We start from the raw sequence: 27,059 nt of genomic DNA, 5'->3' as shown, positions 1-27,059 counted from the left end.
AAGGGACCGCAAAACAGTGGCAAATATTGTGAATTTCACAGGTCCCCGGGCCACAACACCGACGCATGCCATCATTTAAAGGATGCGATCGAGAAGGATGTAAAATCAGGCAGGCTGGCTCACTTGGTAAAAAACCAAAGAATAGAAGATGAGCAACCGGAAGGAGCCTCTGCCAGCAAGAAATACAAAAGAATCTGTGTGGCTGAGGGGGGACGACAAGGGCAGACGTCAAAAAAGAGAAGCGCGCAAATCCACGGAGATTGGCGCGAGCAGCAAGTCATCTTCCCAAGAATCAGGGGAGGCCCTTCAATAAGCAGTCCTCTCGTCATCACCACACACATTGCTCATTACGAAGTGTCAAAGGTCCTGGTGGACACTGGAAGCGAATCTGACATTATGTATGAGCAATGTTTCAGAAAGTTAGACCCGGCAGACCAAGCGCGGCTCGAAATTGTGAACGCACCAATCTGTGGTGTTTCAAATGAAATCATCCATCCCCTAGGCCAGATTCAGTTTGAACTAACTATGGGGGATGATGAGCACAAGCGAGCAGAAGTTGTCAACTTCTTGGTCTTGCCCACCACGTCATGCCACAATATGATCCTGGGTAGGGGAACGATTGCCCAATTTAATGCTGTACCGTCGCCAGCGCACGGCGCATTGGGGTTCCCTACACCAACAGGCGTAACATTTGTTTACCGCGATCATTTGTGCGCACTGACAAGTACGCCGCGGGAAGGGAGAATGAAACTTCCAATGGCGGACAATGCGCCAGAGAAGTGGATTTTAAACTCAAAATTCCCAGAGCAAACGGTCACAATTGGCGCTACCATTTCAGACGAAACGAGATTGAGAATGAAAAGGTTGCTCACAAAATACACGTCGGTTTTCGCGTGGCAACACTCCGATATGACGGGGGTCCCGCGAGACTTGGCGCAACATTCTCTTAACACGTTCAAGTCGGTGGAGCCAATTGCTCAGAAAAAGAGAATCATGGGGGATGAAAAGGCGAAGGCCATGAATGAGCAAGTGGAGGACCTGTTGCGCGCAAACATCATCCGCCCGATCCGATACCAGACGTGGGTAGCCAATCCTGTGATGGTAAAGAAAAGCAACGGGTCATGGAGGATGTGTATTGACTTCAAGGACCTCAACAAAGCATGTCCGAAAGACTGTTACCCCCTCCCAAACATCGACGCAAAGGTGGACTCCGTGGCGCCATTCAAGCTCAAATGTTTCCTGGATGCCTACAAAGGCTATCACCAGATTCAAATGGCACCACAGGACGAAGACAAGACTGCCTTCAGAACCGACAAGGGTGTTTTTTGTTACACAAAAATGCCCTTTGGTTTAAAGAATGCGGGCGCAACCTATCAGAGACTTATGGATTCGGTTTTCAGTGAACAAATCGGAAGAAATCTAGAAGTCTACGTTGATGATTTGGTGATCAAGAGCAGGGAGGAGAGACAAATGCTCAAAGACATCGAGGAAACTCTTCAGCGCCTAACGGAAGTTAACATGAAGCTCAACCCGAGCAAATGTACTTTCGGCGCGGAAGAGGGGAAATTTCTTGGTGTAATGGTCACTAAGGATGGTTTCAAGGTGAACCCTGAAAAGGTGGAAGCCATCCTTGACATGCCTTCACCATCCACCATGAAAGAGGTTCAGAAGCTGAATGGTAGATTGGTGTCAATCAACAGGTTCCTAGCGAACCACGCCAGCAAATCTACTTCATTCGTTAACACTTTGAGGAATTGCCTGAAGAAGAGCCAATTCAAGTGGACGCCTGAGGCTGAGCAAGCTTTCAGTGAGATAAAAGAATGTCTCATAAAGCTGCCCGCGCTAACAGCTCCACTTCCTGGCGAAACCCTTACATTGTACCTGTCAGCTGGAGACCGCGCCATCGGCGCAGTATTATTGGTGGATCGCAAGGGGATCCAAACGCCAATATACTATGTGAGTCGGGTGCTGACAGACCCTGAGACGCGCTATTCCATCATGGAAAAGTTAGTTTTGTCACTAACACACACGTCGCGCAAGCTCCATAGATACTTCAATGGTCATCCTATTGAAGTTCTGACTGGTTACAACATCCAGCAAGTCTTGCGACGCCCCGCGCTCTCCGGAAGGCTGACAAAGTGGGCGCTGGAATTAGGTGAACACACGATCACCTATAAGCCCCGTCCAGCAATAAAGGGTCAAGTTTTGGCGGATTTCATCACGGAAATCCCAGAGGGAAAGATTGAAGAAGCTCAGCGCGAGGTAGACCCTCCGCGAGCAAATGATGAAGAAGATGTTTGGAGGCTATTCACTGATGGAGCCTCCAACAGCGAAGGGTCCGGCGCAGGCCTCAAACTGGTGGACCCTGATAATCATGAATATACTTATGCTATTAGATTGGACTTCAAGAGTACCAACAATGAGGCTGAGTATGAAGCCTTGCTGGCTGGTCTGCGCATTGCGCGCAAGTTTGGAGTTAAAAGGCTAGAGGCCCATGTTGATTCTTACTTGGTAGCTGCTCAGGTCAACGGCCTTTATGACGCCAAGGAGAACACAATGCCTCTATATCTAGAGCAGGCAAAAAAGCTCGTTGAACAGTTTGACTTCTTCAGAATCATACACATCTCGCGCAGCGAAAATAAATCTGCTGACGCGTTGAGTAAGATGGCTTCAACTAATTTTGATCACTTTGGCAAAGATGTCAGGGTGGAAGTGATGAGCAACCCGTCAGTGCAAACGCAATCTGTCCTTGTAATTCATACAACCCCTTCATCCTGGATAACTCCAATAATGGAATTCCTGGAGGAGGGGAAGTTACCGGACGATCGCGCACAGGCGAGAAAGATAAGACACAAGGCGCAGAACTATGAACTACTTGATGGTACATTATATCGACGCTCTTACCTTGGACCGCTCATGAAATGCCTGGATGCTGAAGAAGCAAGCTATGTGATTAGGGAGATTCACGAAGGAATCTGCGGAATACACGCTGGCCCGCGCATGGTGGTTGCCAAGGCAATGAGCTCAGGCTACTATTGGCCAGGCATGTACTTGGATGCGCTAAAAGAAATCCAAAAATGCAAGGCATGTCAGAGCTACGCGCCAAACACCATGCGGCCAAAGAACAACTTGATTCCGGTGACCTCTGCATGGCCTTTCCACAAATGGGCCATTGATATTGTGGGGCCCCTGCCGCAAGCGCAAGGGCGAGTGAAATTTTTGGTAGTGGCGATAGACTATTTCACAAAATGGGTTGAGGCCAAGCCACTAGCAAAAATCACAGCTGAGCCGATGAAGCAATTTATCTGGAGCCACATCATTTGCCGTTTTGGCCTTCCTATGGAAATTGTGAGCGACAATGGCAAACAATTCACTGACAGGAAGATATCCAGCTGGCTCAAAGAATTGCACATCAACCAAATCTTCACTTCGGTCTACCACCCTCAAGGGAATGGCCAAGTGGAACGCGCGAATCAAAGTTTGTTAAATGGGCTGAAGAAAAGGTTGGAGGGAGAATCCCATTCTTGGGTCGAAGAGTTACCTAATGTCCTGTGGGCGCACAGGACATTAAGCAAAACTAGCAATGGCGAATCCCCGTTCAGCCTAACCTATGGGACAGAGGCTATGATCCCAGCAGAAATTGGATGCCCATCCCATAGGGTACTCATGATGAGCAAGACTGATAACGAGCGCGAAAGAAGATTGGACCTCAACTTGCTTGAAGGGCGCAGAGAAGCGGCTATCATCAATGAGGCCAAATACAAGAAAAAGCTGGAAAAATATTATAATCAGCGCGTTAAAGAGTGCCACTTCAAGAAAAATGATTTTGTCCTTCGAAACAATGAAGCTAGCCGCGCAATACCCCCAGGAAAAATGTCCCCCAATTGGGAAGGACCTTATCAAATCTCAGAAGAATTGGGGAAAGGCGCGTACACTTTAAAAGATTTGAATGGAAAAAAGATACCGCGCGCGTGGAACGCAGCACAGCTTAGAAAATGCTTCATGTAAAAATTCAAATATGTAATCAAGGCTTTTAAGCCATCATGAATGATGATTCGCGCTATCTTTCAATATTTGTTCTATTACCTTTGCATACATGTTTCACACTTCCTTTATTAATTTGGAGCAATATGACAACACTATATTGACTTCAAAACAAAATAAAACGAAGTAAAACATACATGCGCGAGCCTTAGCTCAAACGCGTTAACGAGTCTTAACTCTAAAACGTCAGGGCCTTAGCCCAAACCTACGAGCCTTAGCTCAAACACGTTAATGGGTCTTAACTCTAAAAACGTCAGGGCCTTAGCCCAAAACAAAGAGCCTTAGCTCAAAACACTCACAAACATCCATCTTACATCCCGCGCAGCCTGATCATAAAAATCCTTAAACACAACTAAGGCAAAGTACATGTCATATCATAGTTGTTAAGGTCTCAGGTCGAGGTCGCGCACGGAATAAGAGTGGATATCTGAGTAACACATGCTGACATGTAATGGCTAAAACTCATAATTCCATATAAAAAACGCGCGACAACGAGGCGCAAAAAAGGAATAGTGAAAAGTCATCGCGCGTGTCAGCATAAACAAGATACTGCGAAACCACTTACAAAATAGGACTATGGTTAAGTGAATAATTTCCTTACAACCTTGTTCTTATTTTAACGTGCAAGCATATCTTATATCTATACAAGCAAACATGAAGAGATGAATGGAAATGCGCAAGATGTGAAAAAGAGAAAACAAGTTTCATTCCATACAATTGAAATTTACAAGTATGATGAGTTACAAATTACAAGTATAAAAAAAAATATATATAAAATTTGATGAAGGGCTTCTCAAGTCTCCACGTCGACGTCAGCCACTTCATCACCCTCATCATCTCCCTCAGCATCTGGCGCGGCCCGCTCCTCATCTCCGAACTGACCATAGTCAAGTTCTTCCTCCTCAATGGAGTCTTCTATCACGACGGTGTCAGGAGCAGATTCTTTCGCCGCGCCAGAGCTGCTAGCAGGGGCAACATCCCCCGCGCCATCATCATCGCCACCAGCCCTCTCGCATTCATCGAGCAACTTCTTTAGCGCGCCGAGGTCGGGATGGTCAGCAAGCGCAGCTATCTGCAAATCATTAGAAAAGTATTGAGTACAAAACACTTGGAAAATTAATCAAGAAAAACTCATTAAGGTCGAGGTACCTGCATAAGGATGGGGATGGGAGTATTCATATACTTCTCCCCCACCGCGGCCATGTCCGCGCAGGCCGCGTCGCTCTTGTAAGGGTACTCGGATGGGTTCTTCTTCAACATGCCATATTCATACCCATCCGTAAACCCTTCAGCTCGACCCACCAAGCGCGCGGCAGCATTGCAGTCCATCACAAGGGCCTGAAACTCGGCAGAATATTTCATCGCCAAAGCGCAACGAGTCATGCCCTGTGACACCAGCCATTGGCGATCCTGCGCGAGGCCAGCAACAGACGTCTCGAGGGCAGGAACCTGGGAGTTTAATAACTCAACAGTTTCCTTGGTCTTTTTTAGCTCCTCTTTATCAGACGCTGCTGCCGCCAAAATTTTTTCTTTCTCCGCCTGCGCAGCATCAAGTGCTTCCTGGCTGGACGCTGCCGTCGCCAAGGCCTCATCTCTATCGGCCTGCGCGGCCGCCAACTCCTTCTTCAGGCGCGCAACCTCGCTCTCCAGTGATGATTTCTCAGTGATACTCTGGACGATAGCTTGGTCACGCGCCTCAGCCTGCTGTTCCAAGACACGCACTCTCCGCGCGTACTTGGCAACTTCGGCCTCCGCCACCTGCTGCTTCTCCCGCGCAGCTTGGAGCTCATGCCCGCGCTTAATAAAGGCGGTGTTGGCACTTGCTCGGTTTTCGCTGAGCTCCGCCTGGAGTTTCTCAGCTCGTGCGCGAGCATCAGAAAGGTTCCAGGCGGCCACCTTAGCCTCTCGCTGGGCTTCCACAAGAGCATCGCGTACTTTAATATAATCACGACGAAGCTCCTGGGAGGCAGCAAAGAAAGCCGACGCAGCGAAAATATGGTCATTCAGCAAGTCAGCGCGGGTGCGCTCCTCCTGATACCTCCTTTCAGTAGGAGGCACGGCATGAGCCCAGAAGTCCTCGCATACGCCCATGGATTGGAAGGAACTGTCTTCATTAATATTCCATCTCGGGCGGTAAACGTGGTCACCTTCCTGCAAAACACAAGAAATGTTCTAAGTCATAAAACATACTTATATGGAGGTACGCGCAGCGGAGCAACAAATTAAAACATACCTGCGGGGATGAAGCAGAAAAGTCAGCGCCAGCCCCACCAGAAGTCTGCGCTGCGAAGTCTTGTGGCATCGCAGGGCTGGCGCGGTCTCCCAAGGAGTCTTCAGCTTGAGCCCCCTCATCCTCCTCATCTTCTTCAATAGGCCTCTTCTCCTGCGACCTGGAGGGCTCCAAACCAGCCTCGCGGAGAGGGCTGCGCGCAGGAGGAGGCGAGGGAGGTCTCGACGCCGCCAGTTCGGCGCGCAATACGGCTTCCTGCTCCTTTGTAATCCCGATAAGGGGAGAATCAGCACTAGCAGGAGCAGGACCAGAACCAGCGGCGCCGCCAACGGCGCCAGGAGTGTCACCGGCAACTTGTACGCCAGCTACAACTCCTATGAACAAATCAACAAGGAAAATTGGTTTATGACTGGATCCAAAAGAAAAAATTCAGAAGACAAATGTGCAAAACATACCTTGGCGCAATTCTGTTCGCGCGGCGAACATCGCCATACAGTTCATTCTACCCTTCTCAGAGGGTAGAACGGGGGACTTCGAAGCAGACCCCGGCGCAGCCTCAGCACCTTGTGGCGCCTGCGGCTGATCTGCAACCGTCGCCGGTCCTGCAAACATTCAAAGGAGCAAAGGTTTAATATAATTCAATCAGATGAAGATAAGCAAAGTATACCTGTCGCAGGCGCGGCACTGCTTCTCTCTTCAGCCGCGCGAACGGAGGAGGTGACGCCACCATACCTCAAGTGGACAGGAGGTCTGCCCACTTTCACAGGCAGGGAAGCTAAAGAACCCCTGGTGGTAAACACCTGGGTTTCCTTAGGTCCCTTCGTTTGAGCATGGGGATGAGCGACAGGGGTGTCATCTTTCTTTTGTCTCATACTGCCCCCTGCGCCAGATTTCCCCTTAGCTTTGCGCTTTAGTGGGGGCGCCTCCTCTTCCTCCTCCTCCTCCTCCTCCTCCTCCTCCGCGAGCTCCAGCTCGTAGTTCTCCAGCGCATCTACAATACATGCAACACAAGTGTTAGCAAAATTTGGTATTCTAAAGGAATAAGCATAAGTGCGAAGGCTTACCAGGCGCGTCGCTATCAAAGTCAAATGCCAGATCGACAGGGATGAACATGTCATCGAAGCGATCTGGGAAGCCCACCTCCCCAGCGCCAAGCGCGACGGAGCCACCTTCCACTTGATCATCATAAGCGGCGTGGAAATAATCCTTGGTGACTGCGCAAAAACAAGTCAAGTGATATCAGCAAAAAGAATTATGTTCGCGCAGAAAAAGAAATAAAGCAATGAAATAAACTTACACAACCCGTCGACTTGGATAACGGGCTCAAGCGCGCTGTCGGTCCACAGCTTACTCATGCCGACCCCCACCAGCGCCTCCTCGCGAATTTTCTTGGCGGGGGATGGTTCAGCGGTCAGTTTCTTAACCCAGGCGCCGGTTGGGTTCTTAATAACATCCGCATCCGCGGGCGCAGAATCGATCGCGCGCATCGTCATGCGGATGGGGATTACACCAGCCCTGATGTAGAAGAACCTCTCAGACCAGTCATGAAGGCTCTTGAATGATACGGTGCTGCATTTAACCTTCTGACTGCGAGGAATAAAGGAGATCCAAGAATCTTGGATCTTGGGCTTGTAAAAAAATTGAAAGCGCCGAGGGGTGGGCTCCTCGCGCTGTGATTTGCACATGAACTCGAAATGAGTCATGCGCACAAGTCCAAACGGATGGACTTGGGATATATGAATCCCGAAAAAACGTAACACCGCGCCTACAAACCTTGTCATCGGAAGACGAAGGTTGCAGTGGGTGAAAAAATGGGTGTACAGGGAAATGTAGCCGGCAGGCGGGTCCGCCGCCGTTTGCCCGGCCCCAGGCAACATGCAGCCAAACAGGGCGGAAAAACCCTGTGACGAGATGAGGCTGTCGAGATCGGCCTGCCTCAATTTGCAGGGGATTTCATTCCACCTTTTTGGGGCCTTGGTCTTCCCTACTTCCTCCGATGTGGTCTCAACAACCCTCTTCCCCTTGCCCTTCTGCTTCAATGTCGACATCACCACAGATTTCACACGGCGTCTTCGGGAGGCAATAGAGGTGATGGAGGGGTTAGAGGAGTCTGAACTATCAGACATACAACTGCAGCAGCAGATAATCGAGGATTCGAAACAGTCAAAACACTCAAATCAGAAGATGAAAGGCAGGAATTCGAAAATTTGCAACAATGAAGATGAAGATAAAAAATTTCCTAAGGGCCTGCTTTTATAGGCCCAGGAGAGAGAAATGTGGCAACTGATCGGATTTCACGCGCCCCCACTCGCAGGTGCAAGCCAACGAGGGCGCGGCACGTGTCCCTAACACTGTTGAGGGGACATAAAAATGTAACCGACCTGCCACGGAGCAGAGACGCGCCCCCACTCGCAGGTGCAAACCAATGCGAGCGCGACACGTGTTCCAGACAGCTGTGCGAGGGGACATGAAAGGCAACTGTAGCACCTCGAGCACACGAAACGTCTGACACGTTTACGGCGCACGTCACCACCAACCAACCACGTGTTTGGACCCTTCGTTTCAACCAAATGGATAGAACTTCGCGCAACGATGAAAACAACCAAGAAAACGACAAAACCCCTTTTAAAAGACCAAATCAGTAAGTCTAATATCTATCTTACCGCGCTCGCGCGAGATAAGACACACATTAGACTGGGGGGGCTTGAAGAGGTATGTACCCGCCTCAACATCGAGCGAGGCGGGTCAACCCACAAGATATATACAAGACATTAGAAATCAAAGATATTATCAAGGCACAAAGCCAAAACTTATGCTCAAGCATCACATGCTTGCACATATCACATATGCTCAAGCATCACATATGCTCACGCATCACATGTGCTCATGCATCACATATGCTCGCGCGTATCACATGCTCACGCATCATATATGCTTATGCATATCACATCGTGCGTGGCGCATCCGCGCGCGGCGCATATCACATGCTCGCGCATCATACATGCCCACCCATATCACAGTTGCGCATGGCGCAGCTGCGCGTGGGGCATCCGCGCGTGATGCGTATTACATGCTTGTGCGTATCGCATCTGCGCATGAAATATCTGCGCGTGAGAATAAAGAGAAGACCTCGCGCATCCTCAGGATGGGCGCATATCACACATGCACATAGTCAACCTCGTCCTTATCCAAATCAGGATTAGGGCAACTTTGATTGTGCATGTCAGACAACCTTCCAGAAGGTATCTTTTTAAGGAATGAGAATATGCTGATGTTGACAGCTGCCAAATGAAAGGTCGACAACTCAGCATGACACATGTGCTACCACGTGATTACAACCAACGAGAAAGCGCCAGGTGTCCCAAAGGACACGTGGCGCAAATCGATTGGAGGAGGCCAACGAAACCCTAATTTGGTTTTAGCTCAATCAGTGGAAACCCTAGCACTATAAATACATCATAACGTACACAGTTACAGAGACATTGATTCACATTGAAGCATATTCAATTACATTCACTGACAGGCAGCCCTAGTCAGTTACTTTCTCATACACAGAGAGAATCACATAATCATACAGAGTAACATACAGTATTCAGCTATTAAGCAATACTCTCCCAATTCCCTTACTCACACATTATTATCTTCTCCTACACATACTTATTCTCACGCCGGAGGGTTACCCCAAAGAGGACCCCTCTGTCCCTTTCTGAGGGGTAAGTAACGGCGCTGTTCATTTTGTAGGTGGAAGAACACTGATCCAGAAGAACCATCGGTGAAATAGTATAATCACACCCGAGGAAAGTAGATCTGCTACCAGTGAGTAGATCCACGTTTCTTCACCAGCATTAGTTTTTGAGGTACCTTTGAATTGATCCTCAACCAAGTCTAAGTAGTCCTTAGCATTTTCCGAATCAGGGATGGCTCCTCTAATGGTATGAGAGATTGAATTCTTTATTACCATAAGAGACATTATGTTAGAACACTCCCACCAATCATGAATTTTCTTTTCTTCTGCCGTCGAATTATCGGCAGGAGGAGCAGGAGCATCATGCCTTAAAGAATAATCAAGGTGCATAAATCCCAATGCCAACTTAACTTGTTCTATCCAAGTACCAAAATTATTTCCGTTCAAAGGCTTTATTCCGTGCAAATAACCGGAACTTGATTGTAAAGTAGATGCTGATGCATGAAAGAATAAATATTATGCTCAGTTATGACTATACGAAACATAATTAGGATACAAAATAAAACATATCATATATAAATAATGACCTATTACTAACACCAAATAATAGGGAAAAAAATACACATCATGTTCAACTATTAACATCTCATTGGTTCAGTTAACAATTGAACTTAAAATGCTATATTAAATTATTTCTTAAACATATTTATTTTAAAATACCGTTGGGTAAGATGAAACAAATATGTTTATTTCCATCATTTAAATTGTTAAATCAATTCACGTTGGGTTCATGGAATGACAATTTAAACAATGTATATTAAGTGGCTTAATATTAGTGCTTATATTAACTTGAGTGATCTCTCGTTGGTTTGCTCATTCAGGTCACTAAAAACACAAGCCATAAAGATGTAGGCATGCAAACTAAATAAATTCATTCTGCATGTGACATATTTTGTTAATTTGTATTCGATCAAGCATTAGATTCAGAATATTACAAATTCAGAAGTAATCAAAACATAAAACATAATATTCCATTAAATTTGTTCGTTCATTAGTATAGAGACACAAATTTCGATAAAGGCTGAGTCACTGATCTCTAAAAACTTATCTATGGCTATCCATTAAATATTATATGTGTAGTTGTTAAACAATTTCAATTAATGGCTGGTTTATAATAATAATAATAATAATAACCCTTTATCAAATTTCAGTGGCCATCCGTTTCTCAAAACTGATTTTGGAATTCATCGAAATTTATAAATCAACTTTGTCAAATCATAATGCTTTATATATAGAAATTAAATAAAGATGCTCTATCCATAAAACTAAAACAAATTTGATTTCGGACGTAACAAATTCCGAGAGAAACAATTCGATAATTATTAATTGAATTGAAAATTAACACATGGCTCTGATGCCACATGTTGAATCAATTTCAACATATGGTATCAATTCTATAAGTTCTAAATTAATCTACCACAAATAATGGGATGTAATACTTACTTGATGGAGATGATTCATTCCTTTGAGTGTTTGATGAAGATGATGCCATGATAATGATCAAGATTAAGAGTCTAATTGCCCTTGAATTATGGTGTTATAAAGTTTTGTTAGAGTGATCGTATGAATGGATGATTGAACGATCGTATGATGATGACAGTTAATTAGGGCAATGACTCAGCAATCCTTTTTAACCACCATATTTACATATTAACCCCTTAAAGTATTAACTCCCATCAAATTAGATACCTTTGTTATGAGGCTACACACATTTAGTTCATATAAATGTTAAATGGTCAAAAGTCACATAAATATTTCTAACAAATTGATCGATGAAGATGGGTACAAGAGTAGCATTATTCGTGATATCCTTGTTAACAAAAGATCGCTGAATTATTTCTCCAACGATGATAACCCAAATCTTGTAATCTGTTTGAAACCCTAAGTATAATTGTCTATTCGTCTGACATTGAATGCCACAACCCTGGTTTTTTGTGTTTGCATACATCTTCACATGCGTGAGTATGACTCACGTCGTCAGTAAAGTACTCTCCTTATTTTTCTTTCTTAAAGAAAGGGATGAATAATGTTTAATTGTTGTAATACTTATTAGCGTATTCCAGTTCTGTTCATGATTTGGAGGAATGTCTAATCTTCGGCTACTAAATGATTGCACAGTAAGAATGTATTTAACGATTTTTATCGTCTAATATTATGCCTAGAAATCAAATTGGAGTACGTCAGATTACGACCATTTTTTATGAAATAAAATTTCACATAAGAATTGAACAGAATTACAGAAATTGTTTTTTATCTTTCACCCAAATTTCACTCGTTGTCACTGATCTTTAAAATTGATATTTTTTGTCCTTTACGTTTCAAAATCCTTCAGCATTTGTCTTTTTCGTCTAACCCAGTTAAAAATCCTCGTTAAGTCAGGTCATGTGTCTTGCACATGAGAGCAAATTGGTCATTTTACCTATTAAATTAAAAATATATATTTTAATAAATAAAGAAAAATAAGAAAATAAAAATATATATTTAATTTCTTTCTCTCTCTTCCTCCTTCTTCCTCATCATCCTCCTCCTCCACTACCAATCTCTGGCAGCCACGACCACCACCGTCTTCTCCGACAAAGAAAGCCACCTCCACCTCCACTCCCACTGACCACCACCTTCGATGAGCACCGGTGAACCGCCATTAACACCGGTGAACCACCATCGAGCAACTGTGAACCGCCGCCGGTGAAAAAATATAATGAACATAATTTATTGATTCATATAATTTTTTATTTTAATACATATTCTACACCTCAACGTTTATGTTTAAAGGAAAACCTAAACACATCATAACCGAAAATTATATATTCATAATAATAGAGAAAAAATCTACATAAACTCTCGTAACACGCGGGCTAAAAGCTAGTATATTATATAGCTGGGTTGAGTTAAAATAAGAAGTCAGATTTTTGTGGAAAGAATAAGAAGCAATCTGGTTCATTAATTTTATATTTGTATGGTTAAGATTAGCTTGGGGAAATGTTAAAGATGAAATAAGGGGAAAGGTATAAATGGAATAACACATATTTGTCAACTTTCTCTTTCCCTTAAAACGCCCATAACTTTTTTATATGACATTCGTTTTTTATAAAAAAAAATTAATTATTATAATAACGAGCGTTTTTTTATCTTCAATGTGAGTACCATATTTTTAAATAAAATAAAAGAAGTTAGTGGGTTTTTCTATACATTATGTTATATGCTATAGTCATTGTGTTTTGCAAATTATGTTTAATCAAATTGTGTTTTAATATAGAATTGTGTTTTTTTATTGCGTCTTGCAAATTATGTTTTATTAAATTGTGTTTTTCTCATTGTGTTTTAGCATAATTTTTTCATTGTGTTTTAGCATAAAGTTTTATATTGTGTTTTAATATAGGTTTTTTTCCCTTTTAATTGTGTTTTCAAATCACAAATTTACATCTTCTACAAATAAGCATCTGAATGAACTTATTTCATTTTGTTTTAGCTTACTGTTTGTTTTAGTGAAAAATACAATAAGCAGGTATAAAAACACAATCGGGTGAACAACACAATTGTTTTATAAATTCAATTTGGTGAAAATGAAAGCTAATTGAAAAACACAATTGTTTTGTAAATTCAATTTCGCGAAGCTCAGTCAAATGTGACGAGTCAAACAGTTTCTTAAATTGTCGGTTTCGGTTCTTAATTTGGTTGAATAACGCTCGCCGGAGAATGGTGGTGTGGCCGGAATACGCTGTCGGAAAACCTAAAAGAACAGAAACGGAGTTTTGATTTGGATTGTTGGCTGAGTTGTGGTCCGTGGAGCCGTGACGGTGATAGGGAAGACAGCCGATGCCGGAGAGGATGTCGGTGGTGGTGGGTAGAGGAGCGGTGGATAGTTGTGGTTGGGTTTTTTTGAGATGCAGGAGATGAGTTAATTGTGAAGACAAATGGATGCAAGTGGGTTTTAATTTTTTATTGACAAAAATAACCTTCTTCTCAGCCTTCCTATAAACACATAACTTCCTATTTGAACCCAACCCTTACAAATTATTAGGGATCAAACTAACCGATTCAATTTTAATGATAATCTATAACTAATATAAGATTAGATTATATAGTTAAAACTTTCAAATTCAAAAGATTTTATCAATAGCTTACTTATTAATTATTATTAGTTATCTTTCTCCCATCAATTTATCATTGTCAGGACCGGACCTAATGCAAACCTTTGTAGGTTGACAAGAACACACCAGATCTAATGAACCCAAAGGCCTCTTGAATATCCCGGCGAAATTAAAATACTCAAGGGATGGGAATGAAGGTTTGAACAATAATAGATAATCAGTAAGAACAATCAAAGACAAATATTCACTATATTTAATATATCATTAATGAAACAGTGATTTGGTGCAAGGAATGTCTAGGGTTTCGTGAAGGCTGCGGTACGAGAATACACAAAAGGAAAATTCGCTCAGGTGTTTGTGCTCTCGTATTCTGTGTCTTATCCACGCTTTCAATAAATGGAAACCTAGGACACTATTTATAAGCCCTGACATTCCTTCTAGAATACCCTAATGATTACATAATGAATGACAAAATAAATACAAGTGTAGACAAGTCTTCGAGTATGATATATCATGGTCGAGTACACTTGATATGCACAGCATGCTCGATACAAGTCTTCGAGCAGACTTTACTTAGAATATTTTCAGATAGAAAATATTCTCCTCTAGCAGACTTCAATCTTCTTGACTAATCCTTGCTTTGCTCGAATAAGTCCCTCGAGCAATCATGTTCTTCTAGATCTCTTCAATCCTGCCTTAGTGACTTGTTGAGAACAATCTTCAGCATACTTGGATGTGAGGCTTGCTCGGGACTGAAACATGCTCGAAGTCTATACTTACAACATTTAAGATATTCTTTATTGCATCCATGCTCGACCCACCAATATGCTCAGAACACTTGGTTTAAGCTAGATAGATCAAGTTGTTTGCTCGATTGGCAATCCATACTCGATGAAGAACATTCTTGCTTGATGAAGTGTAGCTTGCTCGAAGCCTTCAACACTTAGAAGAAATTCCAGAAGATAGTACATCGTGTTCGAGGTAGTGAAACCATGCTCGAACGTCCAAGCTTGCTCGTAGTCCCAGAGTCGGCTCAACAATCGTGGAAGCCTAAATAGAAACAAGTTTTCAAGGCCTTTTCATGATAATTGTTAAGAAAAAAATTTTGCTTATTAAAAGTTTTGAACTCATAACCTATACTTTAGTGACAACCAAGCCTATCACAACACCAATACATTATTTTGTGTTTATTTTACCCATTATAATATATCTATATATAATGTTTTTTTAGACTTGGGGGCCTTAATTAATTTTGGGCCTAAAGCCCTAACTTGTTTTCGCTGTCTCACGAACCACCCCTACGTAGTCCATACTTAGCCGATTCTTAGAGAAGGTTGAGAAGATTCAAATTTTTCTTTGTAAATATCCGACTCAACAATCATCATAATGACAAGTGATTTTTCAAAATTGATATGGAATTTAAGATATAATTATAGAATAACTTTATAATAGTTATGTTTCTCCCATCAGCTTTAGGGATCAAACAGATTTCTAAATAAACGAAACATAAATAACGAAATATAGTGCTCAAGGAATATGCAGTTGAGCAACCTTGGATTTGTTTTACAAAATTGATATTGTAATTAAATTAATTAAATAACCTAGCAAACATCAAAGACAGAATATAATGCATAAATAATATATATATATATATATATATATATATATATATATATATATATATATATATATATATATAAGAGAAGTATAGTTTGAAAACCCTCTTGAGTTGAGAAAACCCGTGAAAACCCTATGTAACATCGGTTTTTTTTGTTACATGTAATACATGTTACATTTAATAAAAACATCGAAAACATAAAAAAAAAATGTTTTATTATTTTTTTTACATTTTTTAATAATTTTTATATATGTTTTCAGGAGAGAGAAAATGTAAATAAACTTTTATATTTTTCATTAACTTTAATTGTGAATCACAAGATTTAATCTTTAATTAAAAACATATGGTTGAGAATGGGTTTCTAGAGTTTTCACAACTCAAGTGGGTTTTTATTCTAACCTAACCGTATATATATATATAAACGAAAACCTTAAAATCCTATGTGTCGCGATGTGGTCGCTCCCCCCTTTTATGAAAGCCACCAGATTTCTTAATTTTTAAATGGAGGCCTCTCATTGATTTACTCCAAATTCATGGGTATGGTCTTACCAAAACCAAAAAGCTCTTAAACGGGTTATAACATCTCATTAAATTAAAAATTAATCTAACCAATTATTTGATATAAAAATCCTATAAAATAGGGATATACTAAAATTTAATATCCAATTTAAAAAGAAAAAGATATTATTTGTAATTAATAAACAATTTTATAGTAAAAAAAACATAAGTGGGTTACGGGTCACCAAATCCAGATAGCTTTTAAACGAGTTATAACATATCATTTATTTATGAAACTCTTTCATCATCAAACCCTAAGTATATTATTAACTTTCTTATAATAAAGAAAATTAAAAATCAAAAAATAAATATTACAAAAGGAAAAATGTAAAACAACCATTCTTTCAAGCCATCGGATTGCTTTATTTGTAAATGAAAGCTTCTCAAGCATTTGACCCGAATTCACAGGTAAACGTCTCATAGCTCTTAAATGGGTTATAACATCTCATTATATTAAAAAATAATCTAATCAAATATTTGATATGAAAATCCTATAAAATAGGAATATACTAAAAATTAATATGCTATTTTATTTAAAAAACTATATTTTTTATAATTAAGAAACAATTTTATAATAAAGAAAATAAACAGGTAATAGGTCTCACCAAACCAAGATAGCTTTTAAACTGGATTATAACATATAATTTATTTATGAAACCATTTCATCATCAAACCGTAAGTATATTAATTATTAACTTTCTTACAATAAATAAAATTAAAATCCAAATATATATATATATATATATATATATATATATATATATATATATTAAAAACGAATAACGTAAAACAACCCCCGTAATACGGGAGAAAAAATCTAGTATATATATACTAGATTTTAATATTTATATATATATATATATATATATATATATATATATATATTTGGATTTTAATTTTATTTATTGTAAGAAAGTTAATAATTAATATACTTAAGGTTTGATGATGAAATGGTTTCACAAATATAATGATATGTTACAATCTGGGTTTGGTGATACTCATACCCGTTTATTTTCTTTATTATAAAATTGTTTTTTAATTATAAATAATATATTTTTTTAAATAAAATAGGATAATAATTTTTAGTATATCCCTATTTTATAGGATTTTCATATCAAATATTTGATGAGATTAATTTTTAATATAATGAGATGTTATAACCCGTTTAAGAGCTATCTGAGTTTGGTGAGACATTTACCCGTGAATTCGGATCAAATGCATGAGAAGTCTTCATTTACAAATAAAGCAATCTGATGGCTTGAGATAATGGTTGTTTTACATTTTTTCGTTTTTTAATATTTATTTTTTGGATTTTAATTTTCTTTATTGTAAGAAAGTTAATAATATATTTAGGGTTTGATGATGAAAGAGCTTCATAAATAAATGATATGTTATAACCTGTGGTTTTGGTGACCCATGACTCGCTTATGTTTTTTACTATAAAATTGTTTATTAATTATAAATAATATCTTTTCTTTTTAAATTAGATATTAAATTTTAGTATATCCCTATTTTATAGGATTTTCATATCAAATAATTAGTAAGATTAATTCTTAATTTATTGAGATGTTATAACCCGTTTAAGATCTATCTGGTTTTGGTAAGACCCATACCCATGAATTTGGGTTAAATCAATGAGAGACCTCCATTTAAAAATCAAGCAAATTTGGCGGCTTCCATAAAAGGGGGGGGGGGGAGCAACCACATCGCGACACGTAAAATTTTAGAGGTTTCATTTATATATATTATAGATATATATATATATCGAGAGCCTATCCCACGATTTAAAAACTTCTATGTATATCTCTATAAAACTTAATTCTTATATTAAAATTAATTAAATCGTTTAAAACATTATAGTTTTGATTCAGTATCCAAATTTTGGAATTTGAGGGCACATGTGGGACTAATAGTCTAATATGCATACTGAATTAGCCACAATTAGAAAAATAAATAAGTTATAAAATAAGATTAAATTTATTCAACAATGATATGGAACTCATTAGAAATATTATTCAAAACTGATTAAAATCAAGTTAGAGTGAATTAATTAATTAGTGAACCAACCCATCAAGCCTTTTCGTCTTTTTTTTATTTTCTCACCCAATTCAAACAAAACATTGAAGCTTCAATTAAACGATAAGTTTATGAGGGCACCTAATTTCATGAGTGGAAGGAAGCTGACCGAAACTAGAAAAGCAATTGTATCGGGTTTTCTGGTGGTTCGATCTCCATCTCTTATAATAACGCGATCCAACTTCAAAAACAATTCATAACGTGTTGTTAAACTAGCTTAATAGCAAAGCAACAAGAGAAGTAGGGAGAAAGAGAGAGATATTTCATTAATAAAGTATGTGTGTATAATACAATTAGATACAATAGAATATTATATAGGGATGAGAAAACTTAAAACTAAACCAAATTCTATTTTATATGATGATAACCATAATAATAATATTCATAATATATATTTTCCATTTGTTTTATACTAAATAATTTAAAAAAAAACATTTTTCTTTCTTTAAACAATTTCAAAATATTAAAATGCTATTTTTATTGTCGTTTATTATTAATTTATTTTTATTGTCGTTTATTATTAATTTATTTGTTTTGGTTTTTGAAAGGTGTATTAGAACTTTTATCGTTAATTTTAATTATCTATTAAATATTTAGTGTAATTAAGACTGTGGTAGTTGCGGGCTTCCCACCCCCGAGGCGCATTTAAAGTGTTGGGAATACCACCCCAGGGCGCTTTGGGCACTTTGGAGGAGGGGGCGCTTCCCACAAAGCATCGGTGAGGGGTAGAAGAGGGGAAAGATGATTGGTGGGTTGGTTTAGTTGTGTTTGATTAATGTCTTTTATTCAAAGATTGAGAAGAGAAAATGAAGTTGTAGACCTTAACCATTGTTCCTAAAACGTGTTATTCCAGACATGCAAACTGGCCCACGCTAGACCGTTTCAAGCCTATCATGTGAGAGGTAAATCTTTACTCAGCGGCCAGGCGATTGGTGCTTAGGTGTAGACCTTAACTATGGAGAAAAAGCTGGAGAAGAAGATGTCGGATTTCGGGTTAAACATTACCCATTTTCTTTTATTTGAAACATAAATGTTACATTTTTTACCCTTGAATTTATAACTTTTAAAAATTTTACCTAAAACTTTACCTTTTACAATTTTTAAGTTTTATTTTTTATGATTGTATTTAACATAATTTTATTTCGTTATTTTATTTAATAAAATTTTATTTGTTTTATTTTTATTAAAAAATGAATAATAATAATAATAATAAGATAATGATGGAAATAGGCTTAATTCACTGCACCTTTTTTAATAAAAAATACTCTCTAATAATGTAACATCACATAACACACAAAACGTCCTCATGTAATTTTTATCCACTAGACATCTTCTGATAAACTGACAAAGCTATATCAACATGTTGGCTAAAACAATTTAATCCTATAGGCTCTTATTCACATGTCGTGCTCTTTGTCGGTGTGGCGTAGCCCCCTTCCCCTAAACTAATAACTATTTCATTTATTATATTGTTTTATAGCATATTTTGAAGTATAAATAAGCCTTTTAATAATACAACTTACAAGCACTATCTTTCTTTAATATTAAACAAATAAAAGGTAATGTATAATTTTATATGCTCACCTAATTTGATAAATTTAAACCAATTTAATTTAACATCTATACTACTTGATAAATAAATAAATAAAGCTTTTTATTTGTTACGTATTCTCAAATTAACCGTTGCTCTCTCTCAAAATCCCGCCTTAACACCACATCCCTCACACAACTAGATTCTAATGCTATAACCCGATTCGTTCCGTAGTCGGCCAATCTTGGATCCCTTTTCCATATTCACAAACCCTAGATCACTATACAGCTTCCTTCAATTTGTTCTGTGAATCTCTATACAAACTGTAATCTCATAATCGAATCTGTATAATCATGTTCATCATTATTCGATTGCCTGCCGAAGGTATTTTAGTAATTTATTTCGTTGTTTTTTTTATTTGTTCGATCTCTATCATATCATAAACCTAAATCACATTTCCCCTTTCTTTCATAGTGTTGGTTCCCTAAATCGTTAATCAATTTGTAATCTCAGGAAACAAAACCGAATCATCGTCTACCCATTCATCATGCATTTTAGTGTTTTGGTCTTGCATTATCCTTTTCTATATTTGTTTGAAGATGGATCAAAAGAGTTGCTCTTTCTGCCCTCCACGGCATCAACTGTTATTGTTATTCTAATGATAAATTGTATCACCTGTTATGCAGTAAATTAAAACTTTTCTTCCGAAAGTATATTCGCATATATATGGGATGGAAATCCTTGTAATGCTTTCTCTCTGCATTGTCATACCAAGTTGTGAATTTGCTTACTAAAGAACTATTCAGATGTAGTACAGTACCCACCTGTGAAAAAAACATAGATCAATCACCATAAGTTGGGTGATATGATAACAACATATTACTATAACTGCTTTATATTTTGTTCATGCTAATTATTCTTTGTATGCGTTATTGTATACTTGATGTATGTTTTCCTGTGTATATAATTGCATAACGAGTGTTTGTAGCGTGTGTACATATGGCCGGTCTGTGTATTTCAAGACCTTTGTAAAAGTATTAAAAAAATATATTATTTAAAATTCTCATGCAAAATGGTAAATGATTTTTTGTAAATTATAAGATGATGAGAGAATATTATAATGGTAAAAGTATTAAAAAATATATTATTTAATTAAATAGAAGAAATAAATGTATTGTTTTTTAGTGTAATATAGAGACGGGGATGAGGAATAGGTTAGGAATGCTTGAAGCCTTGAACACATTATGTTGGGCATTATGGTTAAATATTCAGGTCAATGATGGAATGTTAGTTAAATATTCGGGTGCCTATCCTAGTTTAATATATATAAAGAAAAAACAATTACATGAAAAAAAGATCCCAAATTTACATAAACAAAGCAAAGAATAACAATGAGATTTCATATTACAATTTACTCAACAAACTACGACATCAAATGCGTATGTAAAATAACCAACATATCAAACAACAAATTCAATTAGCCAAGAAACCGAACCCATAAGAATCACGAATCACTTACGATGCCGTCTAGCAGGTTTGGGTCTTGTGCCTGCGAACCACAAAGCTCGGCAATGTGGCTAGCCACGTCTACCATAGCCGGTCGCTTATCAGGATACTGAGCACAACAGTCGATAGCTAATTGTAACAACTGAACCATTTGATCTTCAACGTTGTGATACCTAAGTAGCTCAAGATCAAAAACCTCGGAAGTCCACTGTTCTCGAACCACCGACTGGACCCATCTCGGGAGGTCAACCCCTTCCTCGTTTAGCAACGCGTGTGTCGGTGCTTTACCCGTTAGCAACTCCAACAACAACACTCCAAAACTGTAAACATCAGCCTTTTGGGAAACTTTGCGTGCATCGGTTACTTCTGGCGCGCGATAGCCATCCACACGGGTTGGCGTCGCGCTGGGACCCACCAGCTGAGCCAACTCAAAATCATAGACTCGCGATTCGTAGGAGGAGGTCAAGAGGATGTTTGATGATTTGATGTTGCCGTGGGATACAGTCGAGCCTTGGGCGTGTAGGTACACTATCCCACGGGCGGCTCCAAGGGCTATGGAGGACCGAGTATCCCAATTCAATGGCGTTCTTCCAGCCCCTCTGTTTCCTGTGGTTCAAAATAGATGCTGTTAATTATCTTATAATCTCTCTTAATTTACTAAATTATAATCAACATTTTCAAACTTCGAGGACCAAGATGAGCAGATTTCGAGGTCCAAGATCAGGGGAGTGACCTATCCAAGATCCACTCGATAGAACCGAACTGAATTCAGCTTGACCTTAAAAATAAGTTTGTTTAATAAGCAAGTCCAATCTAAGCTAGTTATCGTATACTTTTTTATTTAAGAGCATTCTCATCCAACCCCTTATTTTGTGTGAGGGATGTTTTTATAATTTAGAGAGTGATTCAAGGTGTTGTGAGTGAAGAGTTTTTATATTTTAGAAAAAGTAATGATTTTTCTGTATATTTGAAATGTTACTATTCATCTCTATAATTTTTTAATATATTTTGAGAGTGGTTGTGAGTGAAGGAAAGAGAAAAGGTAATAATAAAAGGTATAAAAATTATTATTTAATTGAAATAAAGAGAGTGAGAAAATGCAGTGAGTTTTAATGTAACTTTTTATTTAGATATAAGAAAGTAAGCCAAGAATGCTCTAATATATTTATACAATAATAATTAATTTAAAACTCGAGCTCAAGTTTCAAAAACTATTTCTTTCACAAACTCGAGCTCGATTCAGATCCACAATTTCACATAATAGAAATTAAGTTTAAAAACGAATCTTTACTTACCATGTAACAAAGCAGATAAGCTTCCTATTGGCATGTAATCATAAACAATAAGCTTTTCTTCCCCGTTGCAATAATAAGCCCTCAAGGGCACCAAATTCTCATGATCCATCGCACCAACAGCTTCAATCTTCTCCTTGTCCGCCATTGTCACATCCCGCAACCTTTTCACCACAACCGTAAATCCCATCTCCAGCACCGCCTTGTACGCAGTCCCAGACGATCCTTTACCCAAAACCTCAGCCGATGCCCGCAACAAGTCATCCAAATCAAATTTGCCCAACTCCTTGCTCTCACTGAGAAACACTAGCTTCTTATTAATCTCCCCTGATTTCCCATTTACGGCTCCCACGGCCACGGTTAATGCATTCTCCACTGGTTTCGGTTTTGTAGTGTCATCAGCCACATTGATCTCAACTTGCTCGGCGGGCTGAGTTCGCGTCAAATCCTTTGGCGTGGTCTCGCCTTTTTGTTTCCGGCTTTTACAACACAAAAGGAATAAGACTATCAAAACTAACAAAAGGCCTAAAACAGAGCCGATCACAATGCCCGCAATCGCGCCTCCAGAGAGGGTATTCGACCCGGATCCAGAACCCGACCCGGGGCATGAACTAAGTGGTTTTCCGCAGAGCGAGTTTCCTGAAAAAGCCGAATCGGGGAAACCCGAAAGCCTTGATGGAATCTCCCCGGTTAATTGGTTGTTGGAGACGTTGAATTGAGCAATGTTGGTTCGGGTAAGATCGGGTATTGACCCGGTTAACGCATTGTTTTCCAAATACAATGTAGCTAACCGTGTCAAGTTCGTTACCGAATTCGGAACGAACCCGGAGAAATTGTTGCTAGCGAAGTTAACCCTAACGAGATTCACGATGCCGGAAAATGAGTCCGGAATATCGCCGGAAAACAAGTTGTTTTGGAGGAAGAGGTTTCGGAGGTTGACGAGGGTGAAAATATCAGCCGGGAGGCGGCCGGAGAGGGCGTTGTAACGGAGGCTGAGAGTGGTGAGCTGGGTTAAGTTGCCGAGGGAGTTCGCCGGAAAGGCCCATTCCAGGGAAATGAAGCTCGATGACGCGGTTGGTTTTGTTGTCACAGACGACGCCAGGCCAGGTACAGGGAGTGGCGGGCTGAGAGATGTTCCAGAGGATGGATCTGCCGCCCACGGATGACCGGATGGCTGCCCGGTCGACGGCGAGGTCGGGTTTTCCGGCGAAGAATAGGGTGGACAGGATGACAATAGGATGTGGGTGTGGGTTTTGCTTTTCGTCATTATTTTTTGAGAGAATGAATGAGTAACGGTAGTGTGTACAACAAAACAAATATTTATTGTCTTTCTCTTTCTCTTTCTCTTTCTCTTTCTCTTTCTATAAAGGGTGGAGTGATCGGACAATTAGTTGTAACGTTTATACAAACAAATTAATTAATTGGAAATGAGTTGGTTTTGAATATTTAATTTATTGTCCTGTAAAAGAATTAGTGCTTTTAATTATTTTATTATGTTGGTTATCTTTTAATAACTCAAAAGTTAAAACTATTTTTTTTAAACTATCAAGTTTTTGATATAGTCCAAATATTTTAATTTTATTCCGAATAGATAACAACTATAGCCCCGTCATACGATGGTAGGGCTGGCTCTAGGGATGTACAACCTCATAGAGCTCATGGACTGGGGGGCTAAAATTGTTTAAACATGTATAATAGGGTGATTAGATGAGAGAACGATTAGAACTAATGTCGACCAAGATTGACGGAAAAATATGTTGGATCGTCGGGCCAGTACGAGCCGCGAACATATTCGCCTAAAACCTTGTAGGTTGATAGAAATGGAGAATCAGGAATCGGGAGGTAACTAAGTGGAATTAATTGATAAAGTTTCAATTTTGCCTCCTAGTTTGCTTCACAATTTATTTGGTTCCAAACTATAAAAACAATATTTCTAAACGCCCCCCCCCCCCCCCCCCAAAGTAAAGTCTTATTGAATTTTGATCCAAACTTTAATATTATTAATAACTTCCATTACGCCCATTTTATATACACTATACAAAGCTATGCATGAGAAATCAGGTGTTACATGAATTCTTATCAACTAAAATTGTATCAAACTTTGATTTCGTGAAGGCCAATTACGAGGCGTTGTTATGAAATTATGCCTCTAAAGTTGAAATTAATTGATTAGGTTTATCTACTTATAAATCTACCATAGTATTGTTTTGTTAAATGGTATGACACTCAACATTCAATCACTTATTGTGTGTGCATGTGTGTATACTGGTGGAGATTAAGAAAGAACTCTTAAATAGATAACTAGATACTAATAAAGAAAAGCTTTTAACTATTTAAAAAAATTAATATTTTTTTCTTTTATATTTCTTATATGTTAATATTATTCCAAAATTAAAAAATTAAAAAAAGTTGATGTAGTGCATGTATTCAGTAGTGTTGTATTGCATATGTGCGTGATGTGCTAAAAGTAGTTTAATAATTATTAATTAAATTAACTAAAAATAAACACTAAATAATACTCTAGACTCTCTAAAACTCGACTAAACTACTAACCGGCAAGTGAACCGGTCGACTCTAGTAAAGCGAAGTAAGTCCGGATATCGAACCCACGAGACTTTCTAAATTACGTTTATTAGCTAATTAGACTCGACTACAAAACACGACTTATTAATTAGAAGAATCCACCGTATAAGACGAGGCTTCGCGTCTTTCTTGTGAAAGAGAAAACGAAAGGCCGCATGATCGGTAAAAACGGTGGTCTTCGAAAGCACGAGGTACGAGCGGAACTTGTCAAATGCGAAAACAACGGTTAAAAGCTCCTTCTCGGTGGTGGTGTAGTTCTCTTGAGCATCGTTCAACGTTTTACTAGCATAACAAAAGGGGTGAAAATGTTTATCTCGTCTTTGCCCCAAAACCGCTCCAACCGCATAATCACTAGCATCGCACATGAGCTCAAACGACAAACTCCAATCGGGAGAACAAAGAATGGGAGCACTTACGAGCTTTTCTTTCAAAAACGTAAACGCCTTCACACACTCATCATCAAACACAAATGGACATCTTTCTCGAGGAGTCGGGTCATCGGGCGGGTAATTTTTGAAAAATTTTTGATAAATCGCCGATAAAACCCCGCATGACCCAAAAAACTCCTAATCGCCTTCACATTCGTCGGTTGAGGAAGTCTACTTATAGTATCAATCTTCGCCCGATCTACCTCAATGCCATCTCTCGATATCTTATGCCCCAGCACAATCCCTTCCGTCACCATAAAATGACACTTTTCCCAATTCAACATCAACTTTGTTTCGATACACCTCTTCAACATCTTCTCCAGATTAGCCAAACAATGATCGAAAGAATTACCGTAAACCGAAAAATCGTCCATAAACACTTCCATAGATGTCTCTATCATATCTTGAAAGATGGCCACCATACAACGCTGAAAGGTAGCCGGAGCGTTACACAATCCAAATGGCATGCGACGGTACGCAAACGTGCCATACGGACATGTAGAAGTTGTCTTCTCTTGGTCTTCCGGTGCAATGAGAATTTGAAAATAACCTGAAAAACCGTCAAGAAAACAATAAAATTGCTGACCTGCCATACGCTCCAACATTTGATCAATAAACGGCAACGGAAAATGGTCCTTCCGGGTGGCATCATTCAACCGCCGATAGTCAATACACACTCGCCAACCGGTCACCTTACGCGAAGGGATAAGCTCATTCTTCTCATTCATCACCACGGTCATACCTCCTTTTTTCGGAGCAACTTGGGTCGGGTTTACCCATGGAGAGTCGGAAATCGGGTAGATCATCCTGGCGTCCATCAACTTTAACACCTCCTTCTTCACAACTTCTTACATATTCGGATTAAGACGTCTTTGCGGCTGCACCACCGGTTTGTACTCATCCTCCATTAAAATCCGGTGAGTGAAATAAGCGAGGCTAATACCTTGAATATCGGAAAGTCTCCATGCAATCTCCCTCTTATGCAACTTCAATACGTCTATCAACTTAGTCCTTTGTTCTTCTGTCAATTTGGAGGACACAATAACAGGCAAGTTCGAGCCCTTATTAAGATAAGCATACTCCAAGTGTGACGGGAGTACTTTCAACTCCAACGGAGCGGGTTTCTCCTCAGAACCCGCCTCACTCTCACAAATAATCTCATTTACCTCAATCATCTCAGGCAACCCCGAAATTTCAGCCAACTCATCACAAATCGAATCGTCCTCACACAACTCAACCTCAACCAAATCATCACAATCGACTAAACCGTTACCACCCATGAGATCTGTACCACAAATGTAATAAAAGCATTTATCCATACCTAAAATAAAAGAGTTAATAAAATAAACTTAATGGC

At 39.3% G+C, this 27,059-nt stretch overlaps 1 pseudogene across 1 annotated transcript; it reads right to left on the bottom strand.

Annotated features, from left to right (window-relative positions):
- Positions 1–21,397: 21,397 nt before the first annotated feature.
- On the bottom strand, positions 21,398–26,520 carry LOC143570583 (putative inactive receptor kinase At1g48480 pseudogene; annotated as a pseudogene). Its single transcript, XR_013141959.1, has 3 exons — positions 26,380–26,520; positions 22,695–23,947; positions 21,398–22,005 (listed from the first exon to the last, which is right to left on the bottom strand). The product of XR_013141959.1 is annotated as a putative inactive receptor kinase At1g48480 pseudogene (transcript).
- Positions 26,521–27,059: the final 539 nt, after the last annotated feature.

Source organism: Bidens hawaiensis, unplaced genomic scaffold (genome assembly GCF_021521415.1).
Source record: "Bidens hawaiensis isolate Kalapana, Puna unplaced genomic scaffold, B.hawaiensis_p1.1 tig00001269_1, whole genome shotgun sequence".
Classification (NCBI taxonomy): domain Eukaryota; kingdom Viridiplantae; phylum Streptophyta; class Magnoliopsida; order Asterales; family Asteraceae; genus Bidens; species Bidens hawaiensis.
The sequence above is the reverse complement of the archived record's forward strand: the minus strand, read 5'-3'. Positions and strand labels throughout refer to the sequence as shown.